The 15,198-nt window shown below is 37.8% G+C and overlaps 1 long non-coding RNA gene and 1 pseudogene across 1 annotated transcript; both read left to right on the forward strand.

Annotated features, from left to right (window-relative positions):
• Window positions 1-12,747, forward strand: part of LOC126631505 (separase-like) — a 31,886-nt pseudogene extending 19,139 nt beyond the window's left edge.
• LOC126631843 (uncharacterized) lies at window positions 6,130-7,098 on the forward strand. Its single transcript, XR_007626476.1, has 3 exons — window positions 6,130-6,192; window positions 6,288-6,409; window positions 6,711-7,098. It is a non-coding gene; the product is annotated as an uncharacterized LOC126631843 (long non-coding RNA).
• Window positions 12,748-15,198: the final 2,451 nt, after the last annotated feature.

The raw sequence follows: 15,198 nt of genomic DNA on the forward strand, positions 1-15,198 counted from the left end.
CAAGGTGTCCCGAAACTATTGCTACATATTCAGGCCTGCATCGCATACTGGTTGATGAAAGGGTAAGAAATTATACTTCCATTGTTTTAAATAAACCTGCCAACAAGGATGATGAACAACGGGGATAATATTTTTTATTGTTATCATCTTTCTTTTTTGGTTCTTTTTAGTTGTCCCCATATTGAATATTTCTTGGTATTAAATTTTTCTGCATTCAAGAAACTAAATTCTACTTAAAAAAGTTTTAATTTTTTGATATACTTTTCTCATTATTAAACATACATATGTGCATGTATAGAAAAAATATTGAAATTCTCTATACAATGTATTTTTACAATCTAACTACACTCTTAGTCAAATTGGAAGATATCTTGGGTCGCATAACTACTATACAACATTTGGACCCGAAACAAGTTAATCAACGAATTGAACTGAGGTGTGACGTAGTGACTCAAAACATAAGGTTATTCCTCCCTTCTTTTTGTTGAATTGTGGTCAAGTGGCCAAGTGGACAACAAAACAAAACAACTTTCGGCTAATAAACAAACCAAAATAAAAAAGGGTGAAAGACATCATGATGAGGAGGCATCATGATTATGTTTGTTGAAAAGAAAAATTGATGGTCATGATGATGTTTTTGAGTTTTTTATTGGGTGCTTTTGTATTGATGAAGTGAGGATACGGAAGTGAGAATGATAGAGGAAGTGTGCACCATTTTTCTGTTTTTGTAGCCCATCTTTGAGAGAGCAAAGAGAGCTGCAGAGAGCAGAAAACTGAGAGCAGAAAAGAAGAAGAAGGTGCTCTTCTTTTTGGTTAGCAATCATCCATCATAATTATTGTTGTAATAGCTTTGAGCTACATGTATAGAGAAGAAATTATTCATTATATTTCTTTCTCTATTTGTTTATGTGGTGTGTGAAAGCTATTGGGTGTATTGGGTTATTTGGGTTGTGAGATTGCCAACACTTTGTAAACTCCCATTTGGTTGATAGTGGATTATTAGGTGAGCTCCTACTGCTCCGAGGACGTACTCCAGTTACACTGACTGTTGAGGAACCTCGTTAAATCTTGGTGTCTTTAATATTTTGTTCTTGCATTTTCATTTGATATATTTCTTGTGGGTTAGCTTGAGTTGGTTCCAAAAAGGTTTGGTGCTATCTTAGCACAACAATTGGTATCAGAGCACTAGTTGCTCTTGGGTACTGTCTAGTTGCCAAAGATGTCAGACGGGCAAGATGAGAATCCTTTTGGAAGCACCTCCGGGTTTGCAAGAACTACGGTGCAAAATGCAAAGTTCGAAGTTGAAAAGTTTGATGGCACAAACAACTTCGGGATGTGGCAATGTGAGGTCAAAGATGTGTTGGCTCAACAAGATCTACTTGCTGCTTTGGGAGAAAAGCCGGAAGCTATGTCGAAGTCGGAATGGGAGAAATTAAATTTGTGGGCTTGCTCTTCAATTCGGTTGTGCCTTGCAAAAACTCAGAAGTATTTTGTGATGCGGGAGACGGTAGCAAGTGTGTTGTGGAAAAAATTGGAAGACAAGTATATGACAAAGAGTGCAGAGAACCGGCTACACTTGAAGAAAAAGCTCTACCGCTTCCAATACAAAGAAGGTACAAAAATGATTAGACACCTTGATGCTTTTAATAAGTTGATTGCCGACTTGTTAAATTTAGATGAGGATATTAAGGATGAAGATAAGGCCTTAATATTGTTGAATTCCTTGTCGGACTCTTATGAGCATTTTGTTACCACTATTATGCATGGTAAAGAAACTGTGAAATTTGAAGATGTGTCAAATGCCTTGATGAATTATGAAATGAGGCATAGAGATAAAAATCATGATAGTACCTCTGAAGCTTTATTTGTTAGAGGTAGATCATCGGAGAGAAGATCATCTTCTAGTAGGAAAAAATCACAGTCTCGACCTAGAGGAAACTCTAAAGGTAGAAAACCTTTGGAAAAGGATGAATGTGCCTTTTGTCGTAATAAGGGTCATTGGAAGAAAGATTGTCCTAAATTGAAGACCAAAGGCAAAGAAAGTTCTGAAGCTAATGTTGCTGAGGTTGAAACAGATTTTTCTGATTTTGCTTTAACCACTTCCTCATCATTTGATTGTGCTACTAAGTGGGTGTTGGATACGGGTTCTACTCATCATATGACTCCTCACAAGGATTGGTTTTCAAGCTTGAAAGAGTTTGATGGTGGCGTTGTGTTCATGGGAGATGACAATCCTTGCACAACAAAAGGGATTGGTACAGTTCGTTTGAAGTTGCATGATGGCATGGTTAAAGAGTTGACAGGTGTTCGGTATGTACCGAATTTGAAGAAAAATCTTATTTCTTTGGGTACTTTGGAATCTAAGGGTTTCAGGTTTCATTCAGATGGACAGACATTGAAAGTTACTTATGGTGCACTTGTTGTGATGAAAGCTCCTAGATATGGCCATTTGTATCTATTGCAAGGAAGCACTGTGACAGGTGAAGCATCTGTAGTCTCAGAAAATATGGGCACATCCGATTCTGATACTACTAGACTGTGGCATATGAGATTAGGCCATGCCGGTGAGAAAGCTCTACAAGGGCTTGTGAAACAAGGTCTTTTAAAAGGTGCCACGACTTGTAAGCTTGATTTCTGCTAGCATTGTGTCTTGGGGAAGCAAACTAGAGTGAAGTTTGGTACTGTTGTACATCAGACGAAGGGCATTCTTGATTATGTGCATTCAGATGTTTGGGGTCCTACAAAGACTCCCTCTTTGAGTGGTAGACATTGGTTCGTGACCTTTGTTGATGATTATTTAAGAAGGTCTTGGGTCTACACTATGAAGCACAAGAGTGAGGTGTTGAGCATTTTCTTAGGTTGGAAGAAAATGGTTGAAAACCAGACTGGGAGAAAGATTAAGATTTTGAGATCGGATAATGGTGGTGAATACACATCCGACCCTTTCTTTAAAGTTTGCAAAGAAGAAGGAATTGTGAGACATTTCAGTGTTCGGGGAACTCCACAACAAAATGGAGTTGCAGAAAGATTGAATCGAACCTTGCTTGAGAAGGTTAGATGTATGTTGTCTCAGTCGGGTTTAAGCAAGTCATTTTGGGCAGAGGCAGTTAATTATGCATGTCACATCATCAACCGGTTACCCTCAGCTGCTATTCAGGGTAAAACACCAATGGAGGTATGGACTGGAAAACCTTCTTCTGACTATGACTATATCCGTATTTTTGGTTCACCTGCTTATTTTCATGTGACTGAAAATAAACTTGATCCTAGAGCCAAAAAGGCTATCTTTCTTGGTTTTAGTAGTGGTGTCAAAGGTTACAGGTTGTGGTGCCCAGAGATGAAAAAACTTGTAATCAGCAGAGATGTGACATTTGATGAAGAAAGTATGTACAAAGTCTCTGAGAAGAATGTGAAAGATGTCCAACAGGTGGAGCTTGAGAAAGTTGCCTCTGGTACTTCAAATCCTATTTCCGCTGATGTCGAAGCCACTACAAGTGAAGAAGTTGGAGACCATGAGGATGTTGAAGAAGTTGAACTTGAAGATTCTATTCAAGTTGAAGAGGAAGTTTCACCTCAAGAGTCTATTGCCAAGAATAGAGGAAAGAGACAAATTACCAAGCCAGCTCGGTATAGTGACTATGTTTCTTTTGCTCTTCCTATTATCACTGATGAGATTCCATCTAATTTCGAGGAAGCCATTAAGAGTGAGGAGAAGAAGAGGTGGTGCAATGCCATGGGTGATGAGATGAATTCTCTCTTGAAGAACAAGACTTGGGAGTTAGCTAAATTGCCTAAGGGCAAGAAAGCTATCGGTTGCAAATGGGTGTATGCCAAGAAAGAAGATGCTGATGAGAAAAGCAATGTGAGATTCAAAGCAAGATTAGTTGCTAAAGGGTATGCACAAAAGGAGGGCATTGACTACAATGAAATCTTTTCTCCGGTTGTGAAGCACTCCTCAATTCGCATTATGTTAGCTCTTGTTGCACAGTATGATCTTGAGCTTGTGCAACTTGATGTGAAGACGGCTTTCCTACATGGTGATTTGAATGAAGAGATCTATATGTGTCAACCGGATGGGTATATAGTGAAAGGGAAGGAGAACTTGTTTTGCAAATTGAAGAAATCACTATATGGCTTGAAGCAATCTCCAAGGCAATGGTATTTGAGGTTTGATAAATTTATGAGAGGCCAAAATTATTCTAGAAGTCAATATGATCATTGTGTGTACTTCAAGAAGTTGCAAGATGGATCTTTCATTTATTTGTTGATATATGTTGATGATATGTTGATTGGCTCAAAGAATGTCGAAGAGATTGAGAAATTGAAGAAGCAAATGAAAAATGAGTTTGAGATGAAGGATCTTGGTGAAGCGAAGAAGATCCTTGGCATGGATATCACTAGAGATAGAGAGAAGGGTTTGGTCAGTTTGAATCAAAGACAATACCTTGAGAAGTTGATTCGAAAGTTTGGAGTTCATGATTCAACCAAACCGGTTAGTACCCCTTTGGCTCCTCATTTTAAATTGAGTTCTCTACAATGTCCTAAAACTGATAAAGAGAAGCTGCAAATGAAAAATATACCATATGCAAATTTGGTTGGTAGTTTGATGTATGCAATGGTATGCTCTAGACCGGATATTGCTCATGCAGTTGGCATGGTGAGTCGATATATGCATAATCCAGGTAAAGAGCATTGGCAATCAGCTAAGTGGATATTGAGGTATCTCCATGGTACTCGAGATGTTGGTTTATGCTTTGAGAGAGATGACTCTGGTATTGGTCATTTTGCAGTTGGTTATGTTGATTCAGATTATGCAGGTGATCTGGATGGAAGGAAGTCTACTACAGGCTATGTGTTTACTATGGCTAAAGGACCAATTTGTTGGAGGTCCATTTTGCAGTCGTCTGTTGCCTTGTCTACTACAGAGGCTGAATATATGGCAGTTGCTGAAGCTATAAAGGAGGCCATTTGGATACATGGGCTGATTAGAGATTTGGGGGTTGATCAGAAGCAAGTGGAGGTACATTGTGATAGTCAGAGTGCCATTTATTTGGCTAAGTATCAGGTTCATCATGCGAGGACCAAGCACATAGATGTGCGTTATCACTTTGTTCGTGAAATTGTTGGTGAATGGGAAATCATTCTCCAGAAGATTCCAACTAAAGACAACCCCGATGATATGTTGACTAAGGTTGTTGGTGTAGCCAAGTTTGTTCATTGCTTGAACTTGGCTCACATTTTGCCTATATAAAGAAGGCGTTGAGCAGTAAGAGTTTTGGAGCATTTGGCTCGGCATGAGTTGTTCTCTTGCTAGTGTTTGGGAGTGATGTTGTGTGTTAATTGTGTTGGTTGGCTTATCATGGCGTTTTTCGGAACTTGGCCAAGGTGGAGATTGTTGAATTGTGGCCAAGTGGCCAAGTGGACAACAAAACAAAACAACTTTCGGCTAATAAACAAACCAAAATAAAAAAGGGTGAAAGGCATCATGATGAGGAGACATCATGATTATGTTTGTTGAAAAGAAAAATTGATGGTCATGATGATGTTTTTGAGTTTTTTATTGGGTGCTTTTGTATTGATGAAGTGAGGATGCGGAAGTGAGAATGATAGAGGAAGTGTGCACCATTTTTCTGTTTTTGTAGCCCATCTTTGAGAGAGCAAAGAGAGCTGCAGAGAGTAGAAAACTGAGAGCAGAAAAGAAGAAGAAGGTGCTCTTCTTTTTGGTTAGCAATCATCCATCATAATTATTGTTGTAATAGCTTTGAGCTACATGTATAGAGAAGAAATTATTCATTATATTTCTTTCTCTATTTGTTTATGTGGTGTGTGAGAGCTATTGGGTGTATTGGGTTATTTGGGTTGTGAGATTGCTAACACTTTGTAAACTCCCATTTGGTTGATAGTGGATTATTAGGTGAGCTCCTACTGCTCCGAGGACGTACTCCAGTTACACTGACTGTTGAGGAACCTCGTTAAATCTTGGTGTCTTTAATATTTTGTTCTTGCATTTTCATTTGATATATTTCTTGTGGGTTAGCTTGAGTTGGTTCCAAAAAGGTTTGGTGCTATCCTAGCACAACACTTTTTACTTGACAAGTTGTTTACCATGTTTCTTTCTGTGCATTACAATCAGTCATCCAAAAGAAAAAGGGAATCGGTCAGAAGATGTCTTTTTGCCAGTTCTGACCAAAGGTCATTCCTAACTGTATAATTTTTTTTTACCAATGTCCAAATCTTAAACTATCGCATGCTCATGTCTGCCGATCTTTGTCACCAATTTCAAACAGTGATGTATAAGATATCTCAGAAGAAAATGTGTAGGACTTTGACCAAGTTCCTATCAAGCTATTGAAAAAAAAGTCAGTCTCCAACATCTGCAAAAACATATTCCAGTTCTTCAACAAGATAGGTAACTACTCTTTATACTTGCTTTTTGTACAAGTTTTAATTTATCAGTATACAAATTCAACAAATCTATTCTCATTTTCCGATTTTTTAAGAAGCTTTCTATCAAACTTACTACAGTCGAAATTTAAGATTCTTAGCACATGCTTTGTTTTGAATTGGTATCCTATTGTTCATTTAATTTTCCTCCAAAGCATTTTATCTGTTTTTGCCTTAACTGAAAAATAGTTGCCAAATGTTGTTATCTCACTGTCTTTTTCTAGCGTCTTACTTGAAACAACTCTTGCTTATATTGTTTATTTCAGATCACTATCAACTTTCTCTTGTTCATTCTGCTACACAAAGAACGTTGGATCTACCTTTTGAACAGAAGTTACTTTTGCACCTCTATTCTATATGCATCGAACAATGTTTCTCTTAGTTTTTGGTATGTAAATAACTCTCTCTAATCTAGGTTCCAGCATTTTCCAATGCTCTCTGTCTAAATGCTGGCAAAAATGTGGTCTAGGTTGACCAATATTATGCTCTGTGTCTAAATGCTGGCAAAAATGTGTAGTCTAGGTTGACCAATATTTTATGCATGTACATAGTCCAGCATTTTGTAATCTTTTGTGTACAAATACTGGTCCCAGTTGAAAATTGGATGAAAGCAATGAACCGCAGTGAATGATTACAGTGTTTTGTATATCTAAATTTATCTTATTGTTTTCTTCGACTATCTGTGTTTTTCAAGCATAGTAATCAACACAGTTTTTAATCCCACTGCAACGTGCGGGCAGCATTGCCTAGTTTGTCCTAAAAGCTCGATTTGAATATTTTTTTTGCCTTTACAGTGTAATATTGGCTTTAACTAACATATGGACGCAAGAATGAATTTTCAATTCCAAGGCAAATACATAATGACAGATGCAATGTTAACATAAGTGCATTGTTCAGATTTGTATTTGTGCTAACTGCTGCTTCCTAGCCATAATAATTCCAGTGTTTTTCTCTACCTTGATTTTGGCACCAGGAATATGTACTCTGATCTGCCTCATATCCATCTACCAAAACTAGTGTCTTGGTTGATGCTAGCTTTTGTTCTCCCCCGCGATGTTCCTGTACTTTTCCAGAAGGTCAAATCTTTCTTTTTTCTTCTATTTTAATTTTCCATAATTTCTACAGGAATTATTTTGAATTTACAATCCTTTGTGTTCCATGTTTTTTCAAAGGGAGGTCCGTTTTATGATGGGATTGTTTTACTGAATTGAATCATGCAGTTCAAAAGTTGCTTGACGTTTGTAGAGGAATATTATGGAGCATGTGAACTAAGATTGATCTGTCCTAAGCTCATAGTATTTAGATATAATAGGATCTTGTGGTATGCTTTTCTTCATTTAAACTATGAATTGAATGTCTAGGGACGGGTCCCATTGGCAGTTTAAAACTGATATCTTCCTATGGCTATACGAGCAAGTTCAGTTGCATTTCCTGGATTCTGTAAACACAACAGAAGAGCTCAGACTGGTTTTATTGCCACTGCCACATCACTTAAGTTCACTAGCGTTCTTTTTTTTTTTTTTTCAAATCTGAATACGGATGGATAATTGCAGTGTTGTAAGGGTAGCAGACTTGTATTTTATAAAGAGTTTTTGGACTTGAATTTGGTTCCTAATCTATGTAAAACTGTAAATAACAACTCTGCATGTTATTGATTCAAGTTTCTTATATTACAAATCCAAGTATCTTCCTCTCTTTGTTGTTTCGCTTTTATCTCTTCTATTACAAATCCAAGATGATTGAGTTTTGGTGCTAAACAGGTTTCCAGATTGCTTGCTGCTATATTAGTGCTTTATGCCTCAAGTGATCTGTTTTCTTTGTCGTGTCTTCTTCTAAAACTCTCCGTGAAAACCATTCGGCTTCTTATTTTCATCAAGCTTCACTTGGCACTCATCTTAGTTGCCAATTTTTCACGAATATATCTGGGATATCTAATGTTCAACACCTTACAAACAATGAGGTATGTATACACACTTTGATTCTTTTTATTTAGTCTATTTATATAAGCAGTTAATCAAGCTACATGCATACTAATCAATCTATATGCCAGATTTTATACTTTGGGGCTTATATCAATTACCTGAATGTGGGTCTTAGCACCCAAGATAAATGCAGATGGTATATTATCGATCTGTTCTTGCATAATTATGAACAAGTATTGTCTGCCACTTGAATATCCTGTTTAGTAGTGAAATGAACCATCATTTGGAATTACCTCCCTGATGCAAATGCATGCTGCCATTTGTTTTTAAAGTTTTGTAATCTTCATATTTTCTTCTGCTGATTAGCATTCCAGATTGTTGTATTTGCATAGCAACCTTAATGTTTGTTTCCTTTCTTTAACACACTAATAAGTTAATTGTTGTTAAATCTTCAGGCTTCACTTGTTACTGGCTCAACTTGTTTGGGAACAGAAAACAAAAATTTACTCAGGTTGTTTTTGTCACTATACAACATAGATGGTGTCTGTCGGTGAACCATTCTAACACGATTTGTTTGTCCCTGATGCAGGCTTGCACCTGAGTCAATTCAACAACTTGAAGAATTTGTAACACTGTTTTTCTCCGGCCTTCCTTGCACAACAATTATCTGTGTAAATTTGCTTGGAAGCCCTTATGCTACTTTCCTACAAGAGTTGTTGTCCTTTCCTTCTTATGTTCATGCATGGATTCTGGTATCACGCTTGAACTCGAAGAGTCAACCTATCGTTATGCTACTACCAGGGGATTCAGTATTAGAAGGTAATTTTTAATATAGGTAACCATGAATTCAGAAGTTCATAGCATGTACTGCTCTGATTAACACTTGCGGTAATTTGTTTATGTAGAACTTCCCCAGGAGATTCAGACGATGTTACAAGTTCTGGTTCTGTAAGTGTTTCTGAAGGAAAAGTTGGAAAGCATTGGTGCTGCCCATGGGGTTCCACTGTGGTTGACAGGGAAGCACCAGAATTTAGAATGATATTGGAGGAGAGTTATTTGTCATCTTCAATCGAAGAAGAAGAAGATACCAAAGAGAATAGGGCATTGTGGTGGACGTGGAGAAAGAAGCTTGATGATCGCCTTTGTAAATTGCTGAAGCAGGTTACTCTCTTTCCTCTCTTTGTTTGCAAACTTTCATGGGCTTAATTTTGCGGCTCACATCAGGCTGACTACATAGCATGAATATCCACCAAGCTATTGTATGTATATTGGATTCTGGTGAGATAATGAATTTAGATTTGGGTTTTCAATCTATATATTCTGTTAATGGCAGTAGAATCTTTATAAAAACGAAATTCTGTACTTTGTTTAATGTTTCCACTTTAGATATCAGTTTTCAATCTGGAGAGCTGTGTATCAATTGGCGCTCACAGTGTCATATCTTCATGCAACAGGAACTTAGAAGATTTATGGTTTGGTCCTTGGAAATATATGCTTCTGGGAGAATGGTCAAACTGCAAGCAGCTGGACTTGGTACAGAAGAAGCTGGCCCGGGATTTGAAATCTAAGTGCAAAATGGAGATAGAGGAGAGTCTTCTCTAAGAGTCATTCTTGGGGGTTCCAAATATGCTTCTAAAGGAGGAGGCGCATATCTTTCACAGATTTGTTACAAGAAAGGTTGCTATATTGGTAAAGCTGGATGTTCTGAGGAAAATAAGTGTTCGGCGTCACCTAATGAATCTAATGGTTATCAGAAACCGTCGGAGTTGGCTTTTCAACTAATACAGGAAGCAGTGAAAGAGCTTGAAGGGCTAGATTCTGTAAATGGAGAGCCCATCATTCTAGTGCTGGACTTCGAGGTGCAGGTATGTGCTTGGTTCCTCTTTTTTCCACTCGTTAATCTCGCAAAGTTATGGGTCAAATGCTTCTTCTCTGAATATCATCTTCCAACTTGAGCAAAGCATGTCAACTAATTATGTAGTTATCTACAATGAAAAAAAGGGTTGTTGGAACTTGGAACCAATAAATTACTTGAAATTATTACTCGCGTTTGTAAAGTATCCTATAGTCTTTCCCTTAATTTCCTACATAAATCTAGCCCTCCAAACGTGTTTCTAGTATTATTAGTTCTTTACTTAATGTGCAAGAGGGCTATGTTAAACATTAGTGGAATCAAAAGAGGAAACTGGTAGGGAATGATCCAACAATGTAAACCAGGCTTATGTCCTCCCTTTTCTGTGTTCTGGAACTCGCTTCCTGACTTGCAACCGCATCCTGCATGTGAAAAGGCGAACAAACTAAGAAGAGAAAGATATAGGAGATGTCCCACCGGGCTCCTTGAAATCAACATATACATGGGGGTTAGAATCAGAAGGTTTATGCTGACAGACCACCCAGTACAACCAGAGTTTTGATACGATGATAGACACGTTCGACCCCAAAGCTTAAAATATTATGGAAATAGATTACTGCGATAATTAGCAAAAGGCTCTTTAATGTTGTAGAAATATGAAGAGCAATCAAATATCTAAGGCTCTTTAATAATAGGAGATTCCGAGAAACTTAAATGGGATTGTCTGTTCCTAAGACCATAATATAGTGAGTGTTTTAAGCTCATTAAACTGCTCTGGTTGATTATTTCGTGTGTTTGTAATCCAAGGTAAATTCAAGACAAATAGCTTGTTCCTTTGTCTTCTCTTTTTATTTTTTGCACTAGGCAGTTTAAGAAATCAAGAGAACTTAGCTTGTTCTCCATTTTGCTAACCAGGCAGTAAGCACTGTACACTTTTCTGGATAATACCTGATACCTTTCATTTCTCCAGTACACCTACCGTGCTGATTAAATGATGATTTACAGATGCTTCCTTGGGAGAATATACCAATACTAAGAAATCAGGAGGCTTATCGCATGCCTTCTGTTTGGAGCATCTTTGCAACACTGGAGGAGAACTACCATCAAGATCAAGTTGTGAGTAATACTATGAAACCAGGACGCTTATCGCATGCCCTCTGTCAGGAGGCTTCATTCCCTTTGATTGATCCATTGGATGCATTTTATCTCCTGAACCCAGGTCGTGATCTGGGTACCACACAAATCGAATTTGAGAAGTGGTTTAGAGATCAAAATTTGGAGGTAATATCCTGGTTTCTGATTCTCTTTCCTACTATTACACTGACGTCTCTGCTCTATAGTGGGGAATTCTGAAACATTCCTCTCCAGTGTCTGAAATTAGATGCACGAGGAAGACATATATTATCTGTATACATATAAACACAAATCCATATGTTTCCATAAGTAACCTTTCATTTGAATACCCTGCACGGGGGAAGGCTGGATGTGCACCCCCAGCCGAAGAATTGGCTGAAGCCTTGAAAAGCCACGACCTCTTTATATATATCGGCCATGGAAGTGGTATGTTGGATTATTCTGGCTTTTTTGTGTTTGGCATTAAAAGTTTTTAAAACGTCAAACTGAACATTTGTGCCCGTATGTCTTGTGGTACAGGGGTGAACTACATTCCCATGCATCAGATTCGGAGTTTGGAAAACTGCGCTGCTACTCTTTTGATGGGATGTAGTAGTGGTTCTCTGACACTGAATGGTTGTTATGTTCCACACGGTCCTGCACTATCTTATCTGCTAGCCGGTTCTCCCGTCATTATTGGAAATTTATGGGAAGTGACGGACAAGGATATTAACCCATTTGCAAAGGCCATGCTTTATGGTTGGCAAGAAGAAAGATCGAGTTCCTCTCAGGGTTGTGCCCAATGCAAAGTAGCAGAAGAATTTGAGGCTTTGAGCATTAGGGGCCGTCAAGGTAATGCCAAGAAAGTCTCGAGGAAGAAATCACCTGAAGCTTATGGAAGTGATCCAACGACGATTTCTTGTGATCATAGGCCGAAGATTGGATCATTCACGAGTCAAGCTCGTGAAGCTTGCAGTCTCCCTTTCTTGATTGGAGCATCACCGGTATGTTATGGTGTTCCTACAGGCATACGGAGAAAAGATTCATAGCACGGTCATGTGGAAAATGGCATGCTCTCCAAGTTCATCAATGCCGCAGGCGGGCCTAAGTTTCAAGTCTCCGATTTTAGCAACCAATTATACGCTGGAAACTTAAGGTGTGTGTTCTAGCAAGAATCAGCAAACATGTTGTCTAGTATACATGTCAGTACGCACTAATTTCCATAATTTTTCGTTTCCGCCATTTTTGAGAGCAGAGTTCGGAATGCAGGTTAATGTGCAGTGTAAATGGAAGGTGTAATTTGTACATAATTTTTCGTTCATAGTGCCATTTGCTGTGTTGTTGAACTATTAGAACACTGGGAGAGAAATCAAATGGTTGTTAAACTATTATTATTCATTTAAATGTTTAGATAAATAGCGATGCCGTATTGGCTAGTGCAGATGTGTTTCTCCTTATGCACTCGAGTTCATATTCCCCTCTGTTTGGGTTAATATTTAAACCTTAAGTTTTCAGAAAGGTAAGTCCAAGAGAGTTCAATAAAGGAGGTTTTGCCCGAAGCCCATAAACAAGCCCAGTTCATCCATTTCAAGATATTATGACAGCTCTCCATTAATGCAAAGACCAGTTGCTTACAAGAAGTGACAACTGATGGAAGATCACCAACTCTCGGCCCAAAAGTACTTTTTGGATGGCAAACATGTAAAAAGGCTAGTAACTCACTACCCTTCAGTTGCTTTCGGGCAAGAACAGAAACGACACAGCTGGGCTAATTCATCTATAAAAGGAGGAAGAGGTCCCAGAGACAATAACACTTAAATCAACAAACAAACAAACATACAACTTGACTCTCAGCCAAGCAAATGCCCAGAAAGCCGTGCTTTGTCTAGACTTTGCATCCTTTTAGCCTTAGACTTCCTTAGAAAGACATATTTTGTCTATGTAAAACCTCTGCTAGCTTTTTCCTTGAATGTTGTAGTATCGATCTCTCATGTGTAAACTCCTTTCCAATCATCCCTTTTAGTACTCAATCATTTTGTAAACTGCCAAGGGAAGGGACCGTAAGATGGGTGAAATCTTGCCCGACTCTCTTTATTTTTACCTTTCCATTAATAGATCTGTTATTATAATGTATCCCTCAGTAAATATGCAAGTCATTTTCGATCTCTTAATGATCCGAAGTTCCATTAACTCTCAAATCTGGTTCACTTAGTACCTTTACTATCGTGAAAGTAAAAGAAACTGATGTTTTGATTAGATCTGAACCTCCACCCTTTGAAGCATACAAGATAAACAAAAATCCTTGATCTCAAGGCATAAAAAAGAACTTAATGTGGACTTAACCCATCCATGACAATCCTTTGATAATGAAAAGTTAGAGTAACTTGGGGCCCAAGTAATCGGCTTAAATACACTCATTCTACATTTGTCATATAGAGATAGCAGTGGCACGCCTCAACACTTAGTTAGTTTTAATTGTGATCCTCAATGCCTACACCTAAGGCCCGACAAAGGCACATTTCAGAACTAACTATGTCCTCTTCTTGCAGACCGACAAGCAAGCAAGAGCCCAACAGCCAACCAAAGTGCCAACTCCTCAGGAAGCTGTGTACTTGAGCCAAGGACCCTTCCCAGTGAAATTCCTGCCCGAACACCTTCTATACACTTTGATTAGTTTAATGCTATTATAGGAAAAATAAAGGTTTTTAAAATTGATTCATGAGTGTTTTTTTTTTTTTAAAGACTTGATTTTACTGTATTTTAAAAATGTGTTTCTAAGTTTTAAAATGAATGAATTATGTACTTTTAAGTTAAAAATAATTAATGAATATTTTGATATTTTAAGCACAAAACTTAAGACCAAACTTTAGTAAAATTGCAATTGTATCTTAAAATTGGTTGACAGCGTTTTTTAAGAAAATATTTTTGGAACCAAACTTTAGTAAAATTGCAATTGTATCTTGAAGGGCACTTGAAGTGCTTCCTAGATGAAACATATAACTGATGTTTCTTGCAGAAAGCACTTTCAATGCTTTTGAAATCCAAAAAATTTCTCTAAAAACGATTTTGGTTATTTTAAAAGTATTTCCAAACCAACTCTTATTGCAATGATTAAGATTTACAAATGTTTCTACCAAAAAAAGATTTACATATGTTGGAAACCAACCGAGCAAAGTGAAATTTCAAATCCTGCCAGTCAAAACAAATTCAGGCACATTGACCAAAATTGATTGTTGATACAAGTGTGAGGATCCTACCGGATCCTTTTTGTGAGGATCCTAAAAATCAGTTCATCGATCGTCCTGTGTCAGAAATCATTTTTAAATTTTTATTTAAAATTAAATACAAACAGTACCTAACGAAAACTGTCACATCCCGGCCCGGGGTGGATCACTTCCCAGGCCCGCTCCACCACCGTAGCATGATATTGTCCGCTTTGGGCCCTGACCACACCGTCACGATTTTGTTTCTGGGAACTCACGAGCACTCCCAGGAGAACAATTTTTTTTTTTTTTAATAATCTCTTTGCCCTCACAACAGAAATAGCGGCATGTCTCACTCCACTTTGCTCAATCACAAAAGTAACCTTTGATAATCCAAGACAATGGAAAGTAACTGATTTCCCGTAGCAATCCATATTGGCATAATTATAACGTAACCAATCTGTGCTTAAAATCACATTGAAATCCACAATGTCTAACGGAATAAGATTCGCTGGCATAACTACTTCTTCCACCGCTGCTATCTTTTGAGGATCAACTTGAATTCCTTGAGCTGATACAACATGCCCCAAAAATGCCACTTCAGTCAACCAAAACTGACATTTACTGAACTTAGCATACAATTGATGCTCCCTCAATTTCCTTA

Source organism: Malus sylvestris, chromosome 8 (genome assembly GCF_916048215.2).
Source record: "Malus sylvestris chromosome 8, drMalSylv7.2, whole genome shotgun sequence".
NCBI classification, from domain to species: Eukaryota; Viridiplantae; Streptophyta; class Magnoliopsida; order Rosales; family Rosaceae; genus Malus; species Malus sylvestris.